Source organism: Diachasma alloeum, unplaced genomic scaffold (genome assembly GCF_001412515.2).
Source record: "Diachasma alloeum isolate Michigan unplaced genomic scaffold, Dall2.0 Dall_scaffold_00568, whole genome shotgun sequence".
Lineage (NCBI taxonomy): Eukaryota > Metazoa > Arthropoda > Insecta > Hymenoptera > Braconidae > Diachasma > Diachasma alloeum.
Window position 1 is genome coordinate 85894 of NW_021680700.1, and position 20193 is coordinate 106086.

The following is a 20193-nucleotide window of genomic DNA, read 5'->3' on the forward strand; positions in this document are numbered from 1 at the left end:
AAGTTGAACATCTTGAGATAGCTCTGACCAAGAATGGATATAACATCCAACAAATTCGGAAGGTCTAGCAGAAGCTACAGAGCAAGCTCTTATCTCCGGAAGAGGAGACTCATCCTGAGGAAAACCAGGAAAGACCAAAACTGGCCCTCCTCCCCTATCTGAGAGGCACAACAGAACGCATAAGTAGAGTACTTGGCAAACATAACATTCGAACGACCTTCCAGCCTCCAAAGAAGATCGGACAGATGCTGCCAAGTGCAAAGGATCCAAGACCACCTCTGAGCACACCAGGAGTGTACGAGATCCCCTGCTCATGCGGGAAAGTGTACATTGGAGAAACCGGGAGGAAGATCAGTACACGGATCAAGGAACACCAGCGGTGCTCCAAATACGGTCACTTAGAACAGTCTGCCCTGGCTGAACACTGGATGGACACTGNCGGCGCAACGCTGAATCCAAACGCGGCATCCATCCGGAAGCCAAAGATTTCAAAATATCTTGATATTCTCAGAAATGATTCGACGGATAATCATAAATAAAAATTGACTGATACTGTTATATCATGCGAAGTGATTGATTTGAATTATGTTCATGTACAAGGGTATGTATAGAAAGAGAAAACATGTACGAGGGTATGTATAGAAAATCCAAATTAAACTATCAGAGAAATCTCTTCCATCAAATCTGTAGGAGCTGATTTTTTCATTTTAATTTATATCTTTATACAACGGCTGACTTAAAGTGATAATTACTTGTCAACGAATAGATCAATAAAGATTAACTGAAGGAAAATTTCGTAATTGGAATTAATATGAGGAATCGTGCTATCATATAGAGAGAACACGATTTGCTGCTAGTAATCCATACATGTGTCCAAGTCCTCCATAATGTGGTCAGTAACAATATATCATCAATGATGATTACTTTGAAAAATAGATCAATTAACGAGATGTTTTTGCAAGACCTCATAAACGAAACATATAAATTGTCGAGTACTCATAATAACCGTATAGTAGAATCTGAATATCCTCATATTTTCTAAATGTCCTCATAATTCCCGTATAGTGCAATGCAAATGTCTCGATGTGATCCCTATGTCTTCAAACTGACCAATACTAATCAAATTCGTTCTTGTCCCAGCAATGATCCAAGAAATAATTCATTATGAAGTAATGAGTGCGGTTAATGTTTCATTCTATTTTCTCACCCTAAGAACCGGCATCGATATTAGTTGAATGATCTAATTTGCACAGGCAGCATATTTAAGCCATGTTATTAATTCTCCGGAATAGAGATTATGAAACTCTGTAATTGAACACGCAAATTCACGAATGTCTGACCCTTCCTACTATCGTGACAGAAAAATAGCCAGAGACTATAATTGGGATTTAAAGAGGAACTTGTTCCGTTGAATTTGAATGAGTTAGTTTGAGTTGAATGGTTGAATTCCTATCGATAGGAAAACTTGGCTATATTTCTGTTTAACCCATTTAACAATTATTTTAATTTGGTAATCAGAACACAAATCAACGACTGTATATGGCCTACCACCACCGTGATAAAAAAAAGTTAGGGAATATAGAATAAATTTCGAGAGTAATGTACTCTATCAAATTTGTATAAACTGTTTTTTGAATGATTCATATCATTACTTAACCTCTTGTCCTTTTCTCCATTATAAAAAATAAGTTTATGAGAATTATTACTTCAACATTGTCAATTAGTAGGTTTCTTCTGTTATGACCTCATAGTGTATATCTTCTCAAAATGTACATACAGTAAAATGCAAATGTCCTCATATTTTCCATATATCCCCAAACTATTCAATACGTCGAATAAGTTGACGTGCTCAGGAGTGACTTGACCTGTAATTGTTATTAACGATTGATCAGAATGTTATATGATGAAAAGTGATTGATTTCAATCAGATTCATCAATCAAATGCATGGTAGGGGTTACGTTTGTATGGTAGAGGTTACCATAAATTATGGTAAACGGGTTTCTAAGTCAATCTCAATAGTAATTTTTACTATGTTCAACAGTAAAGCGTACTATGTTGTATAGTAATCAATTCCATTCGAACATGGTAGGCATTACTATACAATATAGCATCGACAACCATTATTATAGGAGAGATTACCATGTATAAATAGTACTGATTATCATCCACATTGTAATCTCTCCTTTTCTCGATATCGTAGAAAATACTAAAAATATCCATCAAGGCACAATTAAAATTGAATTATCGGTTACTCATCAACAAGTCTTTACCACCACCTTTTCTCCCTGGTCCAGCTCTTAACAATAGATTAGAATTAGATCCAAATTATCGTCATTTTCTGCCAGTTCTCCCGTCCAATCGATCAGGAGATATTAAAATAGTAAGCTCTCTCAATCATTTGGGACATGATATCAGGGAAAACGTAATATTGATGATGCCGACCGAGGCTGGTCCTCAATTACATTTGATCAATATCGTAATCCTAGAGCCAAATAATCAAGTTATTCTTGTTACTCAACAATTACAAGAATACTCCTTTGAAAGACATTTCCAATCCTATGAAATTGATATAAATGATAAGCGGTGGTCGACATTGACATTTCGACAAATGAAATTTTGTATCCTATTGTATATAGCTACCTCCGGGAATGGTAAGCACTACGTTCCGAAACGTTGGGTCTAGATTCTCACGCAAAGTTGTTGAGTTTAATTACTCACATTTGAATTTTTTAATAATTTTTATAGCACCGTAATGCCAAAAATTCTTCCAATGATTAGGTAAAATTTGGNATTCTTCCAATGATTAGGTAAAATTCGGTGCAAAAAATTCCACTATTCTGTAGATATGTATATTCTGATATTAAAACACTGATGTAAATATGTTATTGTTAAATATAATCCTTACGATATTCGATATGATTAATCTAGATAAATTGATGATTATTAATAGGAAAGAATCCAACATTATAAGAAAATACTCTGTAATTATTGAAACAGCGTCGAAACCAAATACGTTATATCGTTAAATATATCCCACTTGAAATTTCTATCTCATTATACTCATCATTATCATGATATAGTTTAGTGATCATTATCTTTTATATTCGTGACATTTTATGACTTTTTCACGTTTTACCATANAAGCACTACGTTCCGAAACGTTGGGTCTAGATTCTCACGCAAAGTTGTTGAGTTTAATTACTCACATTTGAATTTTTTAATAATTTTTATAGCACCGTAATGCCAAAAATTCTTCCAATGATTAGGTAAAATTCGGTGCAAAAAATTCCACTATTCTGTAGATATGTATATTCTGATATTAAAACACTGATGTAAATATGTTATTGTTAAATATAATCCTTACGATATTCGATATGATTAATCTAGATAAATTGATGATTATTAATAGGAAAGAATCCAACATTATAAGAAAATACTCTGTAATTATTGAAACAGCGTCGAAACCAAATACGTTATATCGTTAAATATATCCCACTTGAAATTTCTATCTCATTATACTCATCATTATCATGATATAGTTTAGTGATCATTATCTTTTATATTCGTGACATTTTATGACTGTTTCACGTTTTACCATACAATATAGGTCATATTACCATAGTGCATGGTAATCTATCCTATAAACTATAGTAAACTTTACCAAACGACTTTACCAAACGACCGTTACCATAATTAATAGTACACTCTACCCTGTAACACGGTAGAGATTACTATTCAATATAGTAATTTCTCCTATGTTCATAGGCTTCATTCCCATCGAGAGACTTACCGTGGCCCATAGTATGTAATACCATACCCCATAGGAATCATTACCATAGCATAGTTATGCTGCCTAAATTTTAGAAATATATAAAAGTCGTAAATTTGACATGGGACTCTTTCCCATGGCTCTTCTCTCCGTGTAGACTGGTAATGTCCTCATATTTTTCACGTCTTTGCATTACCCAATGAACAAAATATTATGGTGGCCCAAATAGGACTTTACCTTTAAACCATTAATAGGAAGCAATTCACATGCTATATAATCTGAATGCATCGAAAAATGATAATTTATTATCAATTGCTATCTTAGTTATGAATATTTTTAGGATTACTCTGTGAGTAAATGAGAGTAAAAGAATGGGAAAATATTATGAGTCTTTCGCTTCTAGAGAGACAACCACATAAATTCCACTAATTCACAACATTAAAATTCATCATTTCACTTGAAAAACATCTTTCGACGAACATGAACGAGACACATCCGTGAGAAGCCGAAACGTGCGAAAACCAGCGGAAAACGGCGAGCGTTCCTATCAGGTTTTTGTAATGATCCGTATGATGATCCAAACTGAGATAAAATATCGCATCCCCAAAGTATACAAACGACCAGTGGTTATGAAAGTGGCGCGAAAATGGTCTCAAAATAGCCCTTTATATATATATATATATATATATATATATATATATATATATATATATACACGATATATACGAAATACTGTGCCACGTCGAGACAGAACAGTCAGTTTGGCGAGGTCCGTCTTTGATGAAGATGATTTCTGTTAGTTTCAGTGGGTGGTACGTGCTATTATTTATTTCAAGTCAAACCTTTTCGCTTTCTGTTATTTTTCGCCTGGGTTTTTGAAAGAGAGATGGGTTGAAGGCCCCAGATAATTGAAGTACCATTTCAGTTATTAATTAACTGAAATTTCACTGCGATTGCCTTTAATAGGCACGTTAATATCAGGGTGACAACTTTGCGACAAAGGAAATAGTGCTGCATATTTGCCCTTTCCCTCCCTCTCAGCCACCTTCATGTACAATCGTCTCTTTCTTTCTAGATATTCTTTTATCTTTAATCCTATTCTGCGGACGCGTCACGCCTTTTTGTATTTCTTTTTCTTATCTTTTTCGCCACAACATCTTTAATAAACATTCATTTATTATGAAACCGACTAATATTTCACAATATGATATAACATAGAAATGCTCATAATTTAATGTTGAATGACATTTTTTAAAAAACTATTTTTAGATAAATGACTCTATGCCATAATCTACTGAATCGATCAACCCAAAATTTTATACAGAAGTAAGAATCAATACTGACTAGTAGCCAAAATTTTATGGGGTTAATTCGAACTTTTACGTGGATTACAGGTCGTCAAATTCACTATGAGATGAAAAAAAAAGAAAAAGGTCAATATCTCGGAAACTTTGTATGGACGGGTTTTCATGAATATACGAAAAAATAGCCGAAGGAAAAAATAGCCGATGGGTAGTATCACGCGTTGGGTGTGGGAACTGACAAAATGACCGGTCATTTTCGGTCATTTTTTCCGCCTACCGTATTTTAGGAGATGTTGAGCAAAACAGTTTTTCACAAAAAGTTGAATATCTTCTAAACTGCTTGTGCGTTATCGCCTCGAAAACGAAACAAAAAATTTCGGTATGCTATCTCAATTTTTTCGAGAATTATCGTGTATACATCAATTTTATCATAAAAATGAAAAATGCTAATTATCATGAAACTGTCCCTAGTTTCATAGGGATATTATGACTTAATTTGATAGATATTATCACAAGGAATACTTTGACGTCAAAAAAATTCAATTAGACCCCGTAGTTTTTGAGATATTGAGCGACAAACGATTTTTGAAAAATTGCTGTATCTCAAGAACTACTTGACTGCTTGGGCCCAAACTGTGCCCAGAGCTGTTCCCAAATGATAGCAATTATGTATCAAAATTTGAGATTCAAAGCTGCAACTTTACTTGTCTTGTTGTTGAGATTGATAAAAAATTTCCGAAAAATCTGCACATACAGACACATCAAGACCTAATATGGGCATTGTTTTCGATACCAAGTCTGGAGGTCGTTATAAAATAAAATCACCATTACCAATTCCAAGCACTCATCAACGACCTCTCACAACGCCAACAGCGTAGAATCTAAAATTCCTCAAGAGTTTGGGATTGAAACTGCAAAGAATAAGGAGAAAAAGAAAAGAGCGAAAAGGAAAATCCATAGTTTCCTCTGTTGCTGTATCATCATTTACCATCGCCAGCCATGGAAGAGATCCTGAAAATTCAAAAACCCATCGTGTTTGATGAATCCATCGCTCACTATGAGATTCATGCGCATCAGCCTTTTGCATCAGCGACTTTCAATAATAATGATGAAATTCGCATTGCCGTGCAACATCAAGACTTGTGTCTGCTACCGAGTAAGAGCTCACTGCATACACATGGACGCTTGAACAAACCTAATGGCGCAGCTGTTACGCATACGAGATTGATGAATTGCGCTATTCTCCACTTATTTGAGGAGATTTACTATGAACTGAACGTCATTGGTATTGATAGAAATAAAAATGTAGGTATTACAACACTGCTGAAGGACTATGTCTCGCAAACCCCGGGTCAAGCTGCTCTTCTAGAGAATGCAGGTTGGATACTGAAAGATGATGAATCAACCATCATTGATGCTAATGGTTATTTTGACATCTCCATATCATTGAGTATGTTGTTGGGTTTTGCTGAGGATTATGAAAGGATTATTGTGAATGCCAAACACAAGCTAATTTTGACACGAGGAAACACCGATGTGAATTCAGCCATCCAAGCAGCAACAGAACGAGCTGCTGCAGAGACATTCAAAATCTCATTAGATAAAGTAGAGTGCATGATTCCCTACAACAAAGTAGCTGATTCTAAGAAAATCAGTCTATTGAACCACATCTCCAAGGACGCACCAATTCCCATCAGTTTTTGAGCTTGGGAATCGTACGAGTACCCACTACTGCCAGCGACCTCTAAACACGTTTGGGTGAAATGCTCAACTCAACTGGAGAAACCTCGCTGTGTCATCGTAGGATTTCAAACTAACCGAAAAATCAAACGAATAAAAATGCGAGTCATTTCGATCATTGTAATATTCGCGATATAAAGCTTTTCTGAATTCTCAAAGTTACCCTTATGGTAATCTGAATCTTGATATCAGTCATAATCAGTTGTGGTAACTGTGTCTCCACTACATCTCTGTCATTCACACACGCACACACATACATACACTCAATTATCCTCGCTAGACATTGGGCCAATTCCCACATTAAAAATCCATTTCCTTATTCCTTTGAAACTGTAGAACATCTGTCAAAGTCACAAAACCATAAAACTCATGACCCGTTCATTGCCATAATCCACCGTGCGTCCTAATCCCTCATCATCACCTGGCGTCCATAATCCCTCGCCCGCCTGACCGGCGCCTGTGACGTCACGACGGAAATTTCCCCGCCGGGACCCCCGAGCCAATCACAGCTGACCGGCGGGAACTTACAGCGCCGAACCAATCGAAAGCCAGGATTTCACTCATCCCTTCTCCAAATTTTCCACTAATCACATCCTTGCACTCTCCTTAAATACCGCACACTTTCCACACATCATCAGTCAATCATTCACTCGACATTCACTCATCACTCAACCACTGGACAATACATCAACAGAGAGGACAAGTCATCTTACGACTAACTCTCCACTCTTGTATATAACGTTCAAAAAACTCAAATATATTTCGCTCAACGTTGGATCTCTGGAGTTTTCATTTAATAACCTGCTCACCTCCACACAGTACTCTTTACTTTATAAAATGTATACGAATTTCCAAAGCTCTTACTATGGTAAAGAAGCCGAGCCACTTTTGAGTAAGACAGATTTTCTCACATAGGCCCCACTTATTGTTATTGATTGTTTGAAGCAAAATCAGTACTTGACGTCCGGACCAGTTGATATTCGTCTTGAATTCGAGTCTGACGGTAATTTTCCAACTCAAACTGCAGCCTGTTGCTTAATCTTACATGACCGCAGAGTAGAGTATCATCCAATCAGTGGGGGGAGTAAAAAACATGATTTAAACAAAAAATTATTGATACGCATATATTATACATATATTTATACATATATTTTTTATTCTTCAATGTATCCAGATAAGCGGTAGCGTATCGGCCAAGAAAAGTTTTGACCGACTGAACAAAACATCAGGTTTGACCGACTGAGCAAAACATTAGGCCGAGAGCACCGCGTATCTATACACGACAGAACTTCTCCCTCCATCTCTAAATAATTTACATTCGGTATAATGAAAACGGGACGACAAATCGGGAAAGTGTCGTTAGTTACATTATATAAATCACCTATGAACTTATCAACGGTGTAACTATGGTATTTTTTGGATTAACAGTAAAAAAGATAGGCGCATAGCAACGAGTTGATATTCATATTCTCGCGATTCACATTATAAAGTGTGAGAATCAAGTTGTAACGTTGGCAGCGCCGGTCCAACTGAGCTTCATATCCAACGCTGAAGTGTTACCACCAGTGCATTTGAATGTGGGTTGTGATGTTGTTATGGAGAACCACAGAAAATGTTCTTCTTCACGTTAAATCACTTATTAGAATGAAACGGAAAATCGACTCGGTATTCTATTGTTTTCTCTCGTCGAAAATTCAAATTTCATCCCGCCATATCTATATTCATGCACTGTTTATGAGGTTATAGGTTTATGTTTGGAATGTGAGAAAAGGGAGATGTGTCGAAAATATTGTGTGATCAAGTACTAAATATCCGTGAATAGTTAAATTCGAAAAGAAAATATTTTTTTTTTCCGAGTGTAACAGAAAATGGTTTCATTCCGTGGAAAAAAATTCACTAAATTAAGTGACCGGGAACTGCGAACAATTTTGTGATTATTTAGGAAAAATTAGTAGAAGACGGTGGGATTAAATGGACACTTTGAACCCTTTCCAAAATGTTGATGTCTTATTGAAGTGCTGATGAAATTCGTTTTTTTAATTAAAGTACAGTCAGCCCCTTTGTAATAAGCTTAGACTGAGCTCAATCGATAAATTTGTTCCTTGATTATAAATATTGAAATAAGTCAGAAGAGTCCATTGCACCCAATGTTTCTCTAATATTTTTAAAAACAAAAAAAACAAAACCAGATGTTTTCAAAAAGAATTCTTTGAGAACATTTTGTTGGACTATTTCTATAAGGAAATCAATTCATCTCTCCATGAAATACAATCCATATAGGAATCGTCAGACCAAAAATTGAATGAGGAACCAAATCAAGTCAGAAAATTATTAATAGATGATTAAAATTTGAAATGCGGTGGAGAGAATAAATCTGGAGTAGAACTGTTTATTTCCCTTCAATTGTTGATTCAAAAAATGTTCTATCTTATGAAAAATGAATCTGTTAAATTGAATTGAAAAGAACAAATTTTACCGGATGTAAAAACAGTCCTTGCTTATTTTGAAAAAAATAATGAAATCTGCCTAAAAACACAAAAACAAATGTTTTTGTAAAAAAACTGGGCCATGAAAAAGTTTTGTTTGATTCCTACTGGGAAATCGAAGTTTTTGAAAAATACATAGAAATAAAAAAGGAAGCCAAGTTAGGAATTTTGAATAAATGGTGATAGTGTCACCATTTATTCAAAATTATTCAGAGTCTTGAATGATTGGTTTTTTCAGTGTTTTGAATAAATGGTGATGGTGATAGTGGAATGGAATCGATTTCCCAGCAGGAATGAAACAAAACTTTTTCTTGGCCCAGTTTTTTTACAAAAACATTTGTTTTTGTGTTTTTAGGTCAATTTTTTTACAAATAAAAAGACTTCAATATTACATGTAAAAATTCGTGTTTTGCTCTTTCATTTTAAAAAAACTTTCTTGATTTCTTGAACTTTTTGGTTCTGTATGGGGGATGACGTTGTCTGCTACTGACTTCACAGCGGGGACGTTTTGCACATAGAGAATGATTTCCATTATCCTTTAAAGTACTAGCCATTGGTTCTACCTTCAGATGTTTTCAGACGTTTTCAAATCTCTCGGAAACATACTTTTTTTTCAAAATTACTTGTGAAAAAAATTTTTCCGCAAAAAACTACTTGAGAAAAAATTTTCCGGAAAAAATTATTTGGCAAATTTTTTTTTTGAAATAATTTTCCGGTATTAATTTTTTTGGGAAAAAATAACTTTTTTAGGGAAATAATAACATCCAGTCACATTTGATTGTAATTCTTTCTTTTTTTATTGCGGAAAATAATAATTGTTGATAACTGTAAATATTATAATAGTCAGAAAAATATTAATGTGAACCACTTGAATATTAATGTTATCACTTGAATTGTGTTAATGGAAATAATTTTGAGCTCACGAAATTCCCAAGGATATATATATATTTCGGTATTAGCCACGGCACAATATAAACACTACACGAAACAGTGTCATAAGTGGGGGAAATTAATCTCCAGTCGATTGTCGCTATCCCTTCCAACGTCAATTTTACTATCGCACCATTCAATACATTTCCAGCTAGGATTCTATTTTTTTTCTGACATTTTTTCCAAGGAAGTAAAAAAAAGGAATTAAATTCCGGGAAAAAAATTTTCCCACGTAATTTTTTCCGAAACAAAAAATTCCCAAGTAATTTTTTCCGAAACAAAAAATTCCCAAGTAATTTTTTCCGGGAAAAAAAATCTCCCAAGTAATTTTTTCCGGAAAAAAATAATTCCGGGAAATTTTTTCCGGAAGTTTTTTTCCTTAGGGAATAAGTGCGGGAACCCCAAGTACCAGCTGCTCAAACATCTAATCTCTTCCATTAAGGATATAGGATATTTCCCATTCAGTGAGCATGATGAAGTTATCAAACCCGAGAATGCTCAACCAAATTCCATCATGATTTTCGATAATATAGCTTGCAAGAAACAAGATAATGTGCGAGTATTTTTTTGTATGGGACGACATAGAGATGTGGATAGCTTTTACCTCTGTCAAACGTATGCTTATGTACCTAAAGATCTAGTGCGGGACAACACAAATCTTCTGATACTCTTCCGACAAGATGATATGAATCTCAGACATATTTATGATGATTATGTGAATACCGACATGCCATTTGTCGAATTTAAGGACTTGTGTGCAAAGTGTTGCAATGAAAATGAATACAGTTTCATTATGATTGATAAGGATAGTGAAATTGATGAGGGTCGGTATCGGAGAGGATTCGATAGTTTCATGAAAAGATAAATACAGACGTCTCAAAGAAACTGAGAGCAGTTCTTGCGTGAACGTACTCGTGTCAACATGCAGAGTGAAAATTTCAAGAAGGAGACAAATGTCTTGCGGACTATTACTAAAGCGAGTGATGCTATCCGCCGCAAGCATAAAATGCTAAAATTAGGTAAAGAGACCACTGAAAAAGCTATGAGTGAAGTGCTTAAACCAGTCATAACTCCCCTTGAAAAATGGGTGGATCAATCGATAATGAAGGAATCTTCAAATAAAAAACAAAGAAAGAAAATGATAGCTGGTACTCCTATTCGAATGTAGGAAGAGAATATGTATGATGATGATGATGATTATGAGAGTCCTTCCCAATATCAATCTCTAGAAGAACTTTCAGCTGATTTAGAAAGGGCGCATACAAGCACCCCTATGAAGAAAATATCCCCAATCAAAGCTATGATTCTAACTGATCGTATTTCATCGATCAAGCCAGAATCCCCTATAGCATCACAAAAGCTCCTTCAAACGTATATAGATCGATACAATACAGAGCGTGAAAAGAGCGATTTGGATACCGAATATGATGTGCGTTCTCTGAAAAACGGTATGAAAATTGGTGATTCTTCGGTCATTTTCAATATACATTAACTCCCGGTCTAATTGAATTAATCTTCAAAAAGTCGCCTAACATGAGCCTCATAACCGAAACTGACAAACAGACGTATGGCAATATTATACGGAGTACAAATGCACATCGATGTACTATAACCCTAAGGGAGCTCTCCGAATAAGCGGCTCGATGAAATATCGCAGCATTATCGCAGATTTCATCAAATCCGAAAAAACTAGGACAGCTCTTCCTCATCATATGGTGGCATCAATAAAACCAAGAAAAATGGACTATGTTTATTGGGATGGTCCTAATGAGTTGGTAGATAGACTTCGACTGCTTATGGCGCCGCAGACAGCTGGAAATATGAATCATACCAATGAAATCATGGCAATAATGGAAGAGTCGCGTGAGACTGCAGTTATTTATTGAGCTGCAAATCATAATGATCTATCATTCAAAACATGACTGTCGATGTGTTCGGACGCGAATTGGGCGCTACTAAGAGTGCTGTAAGAGTTATCGGGAGCCGGGGTCCTCCTGGTGAAGGATTCAAGATCATTCCTGACGGACAATATGATATGGATAATCGAAGATTATGTAATTTGGCTGACCCTGAAAAAGATAATGATGCTATATCTCTGAAGATGATACGCAATATGTTGAAAGAGGAACTCCGTCTTATATATTATGTGACTGGATCTATGGGTGGTAAAATTGATGGGATTGAAACAATGATTCAATCATTTCGAACGAATTTCCTGGACACTATGAAACAAAAAAGTGTCAGTGAGGAGGAAATACAAGAACTATTAAAACAGTCATTCCGGGACCATTCACCATCTAACTGAAGAGCTGACACCATTGAAAGATTCTATCACACATGAGACCAGTTTGATACTGGAGGGTTTATATTCAAAGATGGACGAGCAATTGAAGGAAATACAAAAAGAAGAAACTAATCAACATTTAGCCTTATGCAATTCTGAGGTAATTGCTAATTTGGATAGAGCAGGATGGATATGAGCAGTGCTATGGTGTCTATACTTGAACAGGGCCGTGTACCACGGAACCTATATGTGGACAGAATCAAAGAGTTCTACAATCGCGAATTCCAGAATCTCATCAAGAGTTATGGGATTAATATGTACTCCACCTTCAGTAATCTCAAAGCATCTATCTGTGAGCGATTCAATCGGACACTCAAAGAGAAAATGTAGAAACAGTTCAGTTTACAAGGAACATACCAGTGGATTCCTATTGTCAAGACTTTGGTACAGTCTTATAATGACACTAAGTATCGCACAATTCGCATGAAACGGAAAGATATCACTGCTGATCATGAGAAGTATCTCTTACGTTATATCTATGGAAAATTGAAAGTCAATCGCATGAAAAAAATCAAGTTCAAAGTTGGAGATAAGGTCCGAGTCAGCAAATACAAGAATGTTTTCGAACAGGGCTATACACCCAACTGGACAACCGAAATATTCACAATAAATGAAGTTATAAAGCCTAATCCTGTGACATATAAACTCTCTGATTATGAAGAGAAACCTATTGAAGGTGGATTATACCAGGAGGAATTGACAAAAGTCACCTATCCTGATGTGTACATTGTGGAAAAGGTACTTCGTAAACGTGGGAATAAAGTTTTCGTTAAATAGCTGGTCTTCGATGATTCTCACAATAGATGGATAGATAAGAATGCATTGTAATTGATCTATTATTATGAAAAATAAAAAAACAGGTAGTTTTTGAAAATGTATGTTCATTTTTATTTACAAATACAGTACAGTATCTGTTGAATTTATATAAAGTATTTTCTTATCGTCCTCCCAACTTGAAGCCAACTTTTTCTGATGTACAGTATGCACTTCATGCTTATTACTTTCAATTAAATACTGTGATTCAACAAATTTTGATGATTCATCAGACAGTCTTTGTAGTCGTCAAATAGAATTCTTGTCACTCTTGAGCCTCTCACACCTTTTCCACGCTTTTTCGCTCTCTCATCACCATGAATTTTGAATGTGTACAATTTCGCTCGTAAACCAATAAAATCACTCATCACTTTTCCATTGCACTCATCTTTTATAAGTCCTAATACTTTCTTATTAACAAGAGGCATTCCATAGACATTATCTTTCGGATAATCTGATAGGTCAAATTTCACAATATCACGTTTCATACATTCATAAATATCCGGAACTTTAAATTCATACAAAAGACTGTCGGTGTCGGTATACATAAGCTTAGCACTATCTCCGAATACTGGCTTAACAAACTCAATGGAAATCATAGATGAAGATTTTCGATAAATTCAGAATTGAGAAACCGACGTAGATAGGTTCGTTGAAGTACATTTTAGTGCGATTCAATTGAATAATCACTAAATCGTCACTGAAAATGGTACGACTGTGGAAGTTGGGTTGGGCAATGAGCACCTTGGCTCCATATCTACCTTCCCATTTGGTTACCAACTTCACATCCTTCTGTTTCCTCACATTTTCAATGGTTTTTCCAAAAACAGAGTTATTCATTAATTTGAAAAAATTCTTCTCAAACTCATTGTTCGACGGTTTTCTCAATTCTGTATTCAGGTCAATGTACAGGGTGTCCCATAGCATGTGACAAAAGTAAATTGTAAATAACTTGAATACGGTGACGTGTAAATAATTGTTGTTTTTCTTATTGTACACAGAAGTCCCTTCCAAATGTCCGCCATCACTTGTACTACAGAACTCTATCCTACGCTCGAAGCTGGTATAGATGCGCTGTATTATGTTTTCATCAATAGCTCGGACAGCATCCCTAATTGCGTCTTGCAACTCTTCCACAGTCGTCGGATGCTTTTCATAGCACTTGTCCTTGAGAAGACCCCACAGGCAAAAATCACAGGGATTTAAGTCAGGACTGTAAAGCGGCCATTCCATGCCCCCATGGGCATACTTAGGGTAACCTAAACCTAACACACGAGTGCCGTAAATGGAAAAAAGTGTTTCAAATACTCCAGTAGTCCTGTGTGGGGCGGCACCATCTTGCATGAAGTAGAAATTCTTGACTAATTGATTTTTTCGTGCCCAAGGAAAGAAGTTATTTTTCAAGAACTCAGTAAATGTCAGCATTAATTGTCCGACTCTCGAGGAATTCAAGGAAAACACCCTTTATGGTAACTGCCGCCCAACTTTTTTCGGGTGTGAGGACTTGGTTTCAACGACATGAGGTGACTCAGTCCCCCAAAAGCAAAAATTTTGTTTATTTACCAAGCCACCTAAGTAGAAATGTGCTTCGTCAGAGAAGATGATATTCTGTGCCTTCATCCCCTTGGATTAAAAAAGATTGTAAAGTTCTTGGCAAAATTCCACACGACGAACCATCGCTTCTACAGTTAAAAATTGATGTACAGAAATTTTGTAGGGATGGAAGTTTAAAAACACTCTTAAGATACGGTGAAGTGAAGTTCTCGAGACTTTCAAGGTTTGGGAAGCCTTCCGAAGAGTATCATTTGGATATTTTTTGAAATGTTCTTCAGTTGTGCGTGTCGCGGACTCCGCGTTTTCTTTACGGAGTTTATAAATAAAAATCTCCATCTTTAACAAATACCATGGAACGTGCAGGACGACCGAGATTGTTACCACCCAAGGCGACGCGGGTACTAGGGGTGCCGCCATTGTTGCTGGGGTGACAAGGGGGAACAGTGGATTTCGTGGCTATACAAAGATACAATTGACCAATAGAGATACCCAGTGTCTATGGAAACTGCGATCATGCAATAAGCAAAACCACACCCACGGCTTGCTGTCGACGATCATAAGAACCCCATAAAATGCGTAAATTATGAGGGCTCGGTGACACTAAATGTGGGGACGCCGACTTCGAGACGCCCTTCCGAACCACTTGAGGGTGACCACGGTCATAAAAATTAGCCTAATAGAAAAACTCATAATCAAGCGTTTCCAAATAGCCAGACCCAGCCTCTGTGGACCGTTGTTATAATGAGTAAGGAAATAATCACCGGAAAATGCAAGACTCGCACGTGCCCCGAAATACACCCAACCAGGTGTGAATTGAGATACTTCACGAGTGACACGAATGAATCGACAGTCAACTCCCCACTCATTGGTAAACCCACGATTTTCCACTCTATGCTTTCAGCATTTTTGACTAGGCCAATTCTAATGAACACCGGATAATTCACCTGGAAGAAGGCATCACAATTCTCCAAGNAAGCGTTTCCAAATAGCCAGACCCAGCCTCTGTGGACCGTTGTTATAATGAGTAAGGAAATAATCACCGGAAAATGCAAGACTCGCACGTGCCCCGAAATACAACCAACCAGGTGTGAATTAAGATACTTCACGAGTGACACGAATGAATCGACAGTCAACTCCCCACTCATTAGTAAAACCACGATTTTCCACTCTATGCATTCAGCATTTTTGACTAGGCCAATTCTAATGAACACCGGATAATTCACCTGGAAGAAGGCATCACAATTCTCCAAGGTTATGCTCTGGCTTATTGCATGCCAAGAGGACATGACGTCATTCTATGAACACGTGCGCTCGTAATAACCCAATGGATCGGAAATTATGACGATTTCCACCCCATTATCACTCCCTCTCGATAGGCGTGCAAAATCATTACGAAGGGTCAAACTGAGATTCCGGGAATCATAAAAGGGGACCGATTCCTTGAATCACGCGTAGAGCGCGAGCTCTGAGCTCACCCTCGCTTTTCCACCCTCTTGACCACGGATCAGCCCGGTGCACGCAGAAGTCATAAAATGATATGAATACTCACATATGGCCATCGTCCGAAGACATCGGGTTGCCATGGATCCACCCCTACAGAATCCCTCACTACGGGTGGAGTCAATCAAGGATATATAAGGGCTGCCTCCGGACATCCAAGTCAGTTGTCAGTTGTTAGGGCAGTGACCGGGGCAGTTACTAGGCCAGTTACCAGTTAGTCGCCCAGTCAGTCGGCTAATTAGTCAGCAGTCAATCAGTAGACAGTCGCAGTCGCAAAGCCCCAATTACTAAGAACGAGCCACCGGGAGTCAATTGCCGAATCAGTTCTTGGCCTGTCTCAAATCACGGACAGTGATTATTCGCCATCTGCATATTTCGACTGCACTATTTTGGACTCAGCCGATTAGTGGACTCATCTCCACTAATCCCTCAACCCACTGTCTTGAGGGCAGTATTCGTCACGGAGCGGTAGATACTCGCCCTAACGACGTATTGTGGTCTCGTCGTTCAAGTGGCCACCTGGAGTCATTCTTTCGTGCAGCCCCAGGTAGTCGAATCTCCGTCTTACCTGTCTTTTCACTGGACAAGTGAACCTGCCGTTGTAAGTAAGCGGATCATCACAGAGAGTCACCCATCAACACTACTTGTCATCAAAGCCAGCTTGTCTTCCTGCTAGTAAGGGTCATCGGAGCGCAACATCACCGCGACTGAGTGATCACACCCACCCCAATTTTACCTAATCAACAACTGTAAGTTAATGCTAATTCGTTATCTATTAATTTTCTCTTTTTCTTTCCATTCCTTTCCAATTCTAATTCTCCAAAATTCTCCTCTACGAGGTTTTATCTTGGGATCATTGTGGACAGCCTTTTTTTTATCACTAATAAAAGCATGTCTTTATGGCATTAGAAGGGGTTCTTTCTCTTTGCGTGATCTCCATTTTTGACTCTCGCGCAATCCACCATATTGCACCTTAGTGCTTTATCCCATGCAATCCGATCCCATCCTTTCTCCCGGTCTCTACCTGTTGTAATTGGTCACGGTCAGGACAGTCTTTGGGGTCACCTTTTGTCACTGATTTTCGCCCATTCCATAACCCAGAGATCGCAACATGCGGATAACCTCATCTGTGGTTACAGTAGGTGAAGGGCCAGGATTCTCATGCCTCCGATCGTCTAGTGTACCGTATTGATCAAATTTCTCAATTAACCTGAAAATACCCATGAATTGGTCGAAAAATGCGTAAATCTTCAAAAAAAAAAAAAAAAAAATTGGTTATCTAGTTCATTCACTCTATTTACCGTCTGAGACTCGAATCAGACACACCAGTGTGTGTGCCATACTTAGAATGAAATGCTCTTATTGCTGCAGTAGTTGAATCTCCTCTTCGGTAATATGATTTGATGAGGAATGTTTTTTGTTCAATGGTTAGGTTTTCCATTTTAGCGTTTTAATTCGCGAGCGACTGAAGTATGGATGAAATTTGCGGAGTCTCCACTTCAACCATATATTAGACTTTAGACTGCGCTGTCACCTTGCGGTATACAACGCAATTTACTTTTGTCACATACTATGGGACACCCCGTAAGATTTCAGCCATGGTGCTTGATTGAATTCCAGTACTCGGTGAATTTTAGTCAGTTTCATCCCCAAACTCATACATTGTTTAAAATTCTTATAATGGATAATATAATTCGTTTTTGGAAGCAATATCGTCACTAATTTTGAGATCTTTTTATTGGGGGGAATGAAATGCTCGGGACAAAGTGGCAAATCGTTGTGAGTCTCAAAGAGCTCCTTGGGATACTCCAAATCGACTTCAAGGATGTACCCTTTGTCCGAGTCATCTGGAATAGTCAGCCCATCAGTGATCGATGGATCAATCCATTCGAATGATCCAGAGGGCAAGTACTGTGACATGGCTGCACCGTACAAGTTATTTACATAAAAATACATCAAATACGAGTTCTCTTTTCTCGGGTTAAACTTCTCACCCATGTACTTGTTATTGACACAAGCGTACCGGTTGAAGCATTGAGCCACCCCACCTCGAATTCCCTTTTCAATGAACAAGTGCATCTCAATGACAGAAGTTCAAGGTTGACACCAGTGCATTTAAGCATAGCATCCAAAGCTAATCCTGGTGCTGTATAATAATGAAGGGGATCGAGTTTGTACACCGAAGAGCAAATGCATCGGAAATTTTGAAAAATATCGGCCAAAAGCACGACGTCTGTTGCCAAATACAAGTCGGAGTATTCACTCAAGGATGTAATGTCAAAAACGTCCCAAACTTTTTGCGCATGCGTATAATCCTCAGTAGAGATACTCTCATCATTCAATTTGGAATAGAATTTCTCGATTGGAGGTAATTGAGAGTAATCGAGTTTCTCCCATGAGTCCACATATTCGTAAGGAAAAACCCCCTTTCTGGTCAAGAGTCGAAATTTCTCGGGGTCGTCATTGCAATACTTCGAAGTAATTAATTTATCCTGATTGGTGAGATAGGAGGCCAATTTTTCTAAACTACTTGCCATGAATCTGTATGAGTCGAGAAAGCGGAATTTAACATCAGTGCTAACAACGTTTTTGGTGAATGAAATGTACTTCTCCTTGTTAATGGGCAGCAAATCTACTGAGCCTAGGAATTGTGTGGCGAGAATTTTAATCAAAAAATGTGAATCATAACCGGTGAGGTTACGGAAAACTACTGGGTTCGTATGGGAGTTGTTGTAATTGATATTACATCTGGAGTGTGCTGGGCCGCGATACTTGCCCGTGAAATGGCAATGATCGCGGTGTTTCGTATCTGTTGGAGCGAAGGGTTTCTCACAAATGTGACGCACTTGAGCATTATCATAGTCCCAAGCTTGTGCGAGGGTGAGAGGCTCCATCGGTACATTTGTCTTGAGACTAAGATTGACCTCATCAGCAATTCTCTGTAATCCATCTATGAACCATTCAATGCAATCAGGTCCACGTTTCAACTTGAATTCGGTGCGAGTATCATGAAAAGCACAATGTCAATGGAATGCTGCATAATGAGGGATGTATTTCTGGTAGAAAGATTCGTTATCGGTTGGTTCCAAGATACACTCCACATCGGCATAGATAACAAATGGAACCATCTCCTTGAATCGATAATTCTTGAAACTCAAAATATTTTTACTCTCTTCTGGCAGCATCATTTTACACTTATTGATTGCAAAACAATCTGTTTTATGATTCTCGAATGATTTTGTTGTAATGAAATGTGCCAAACAATGATCACAAAAGAACATGGGATTTTGATGCTTAGACAGTTGTGACCTCACTAATCGAGATAAATTTCAAATCCAAGCGAAATAATAGATCGGTTGAGTATCACGTTTCAATTGTGCATTATCATAAAGCAATAAGAGATGAATCGTGAGCCAGATTGATCTAATTTTACTTAAATATAGCGGTACAATTTCTTTATCATCATCTACACCATAGACATTTATCGATAATTCATTCATACGCTCAAATTTCTCAATATTCAGTTTCATTGGAAAACCCAGACCTGTATAGTTGAGCTTCGTTGCTCCATCGGGTAGAGTAGCGTTGGAGTAATGAGGATACGAGCTTAGACGATCAACATTGGTTGGAGCGGGGTGAATAGCTGCCGTGATAGACCACAGGAAATAGAACTCATCATTATTCTTGATGTTCACAACTGCTCTCTTCAGTTGCACGTATTTGGGTAGTAAGATGTATGTGCTCAAACCTGC

The 20193-nt window shown here is 37.5% G+C and overlaps 1 protein-coding gene across 1 annotated transcript in view; it reads right to left on the bottom strand.

Moving 5' to 3' along the window:
- Positions 1-20193, bottom strand: part of LOC107043408 (F-box/LRR-repeat protein 20) — a 184051-nt gene that overhangs the window by 26291 nt on the left and 137567 nt on the right. The window lies entirely within an intron of this gene.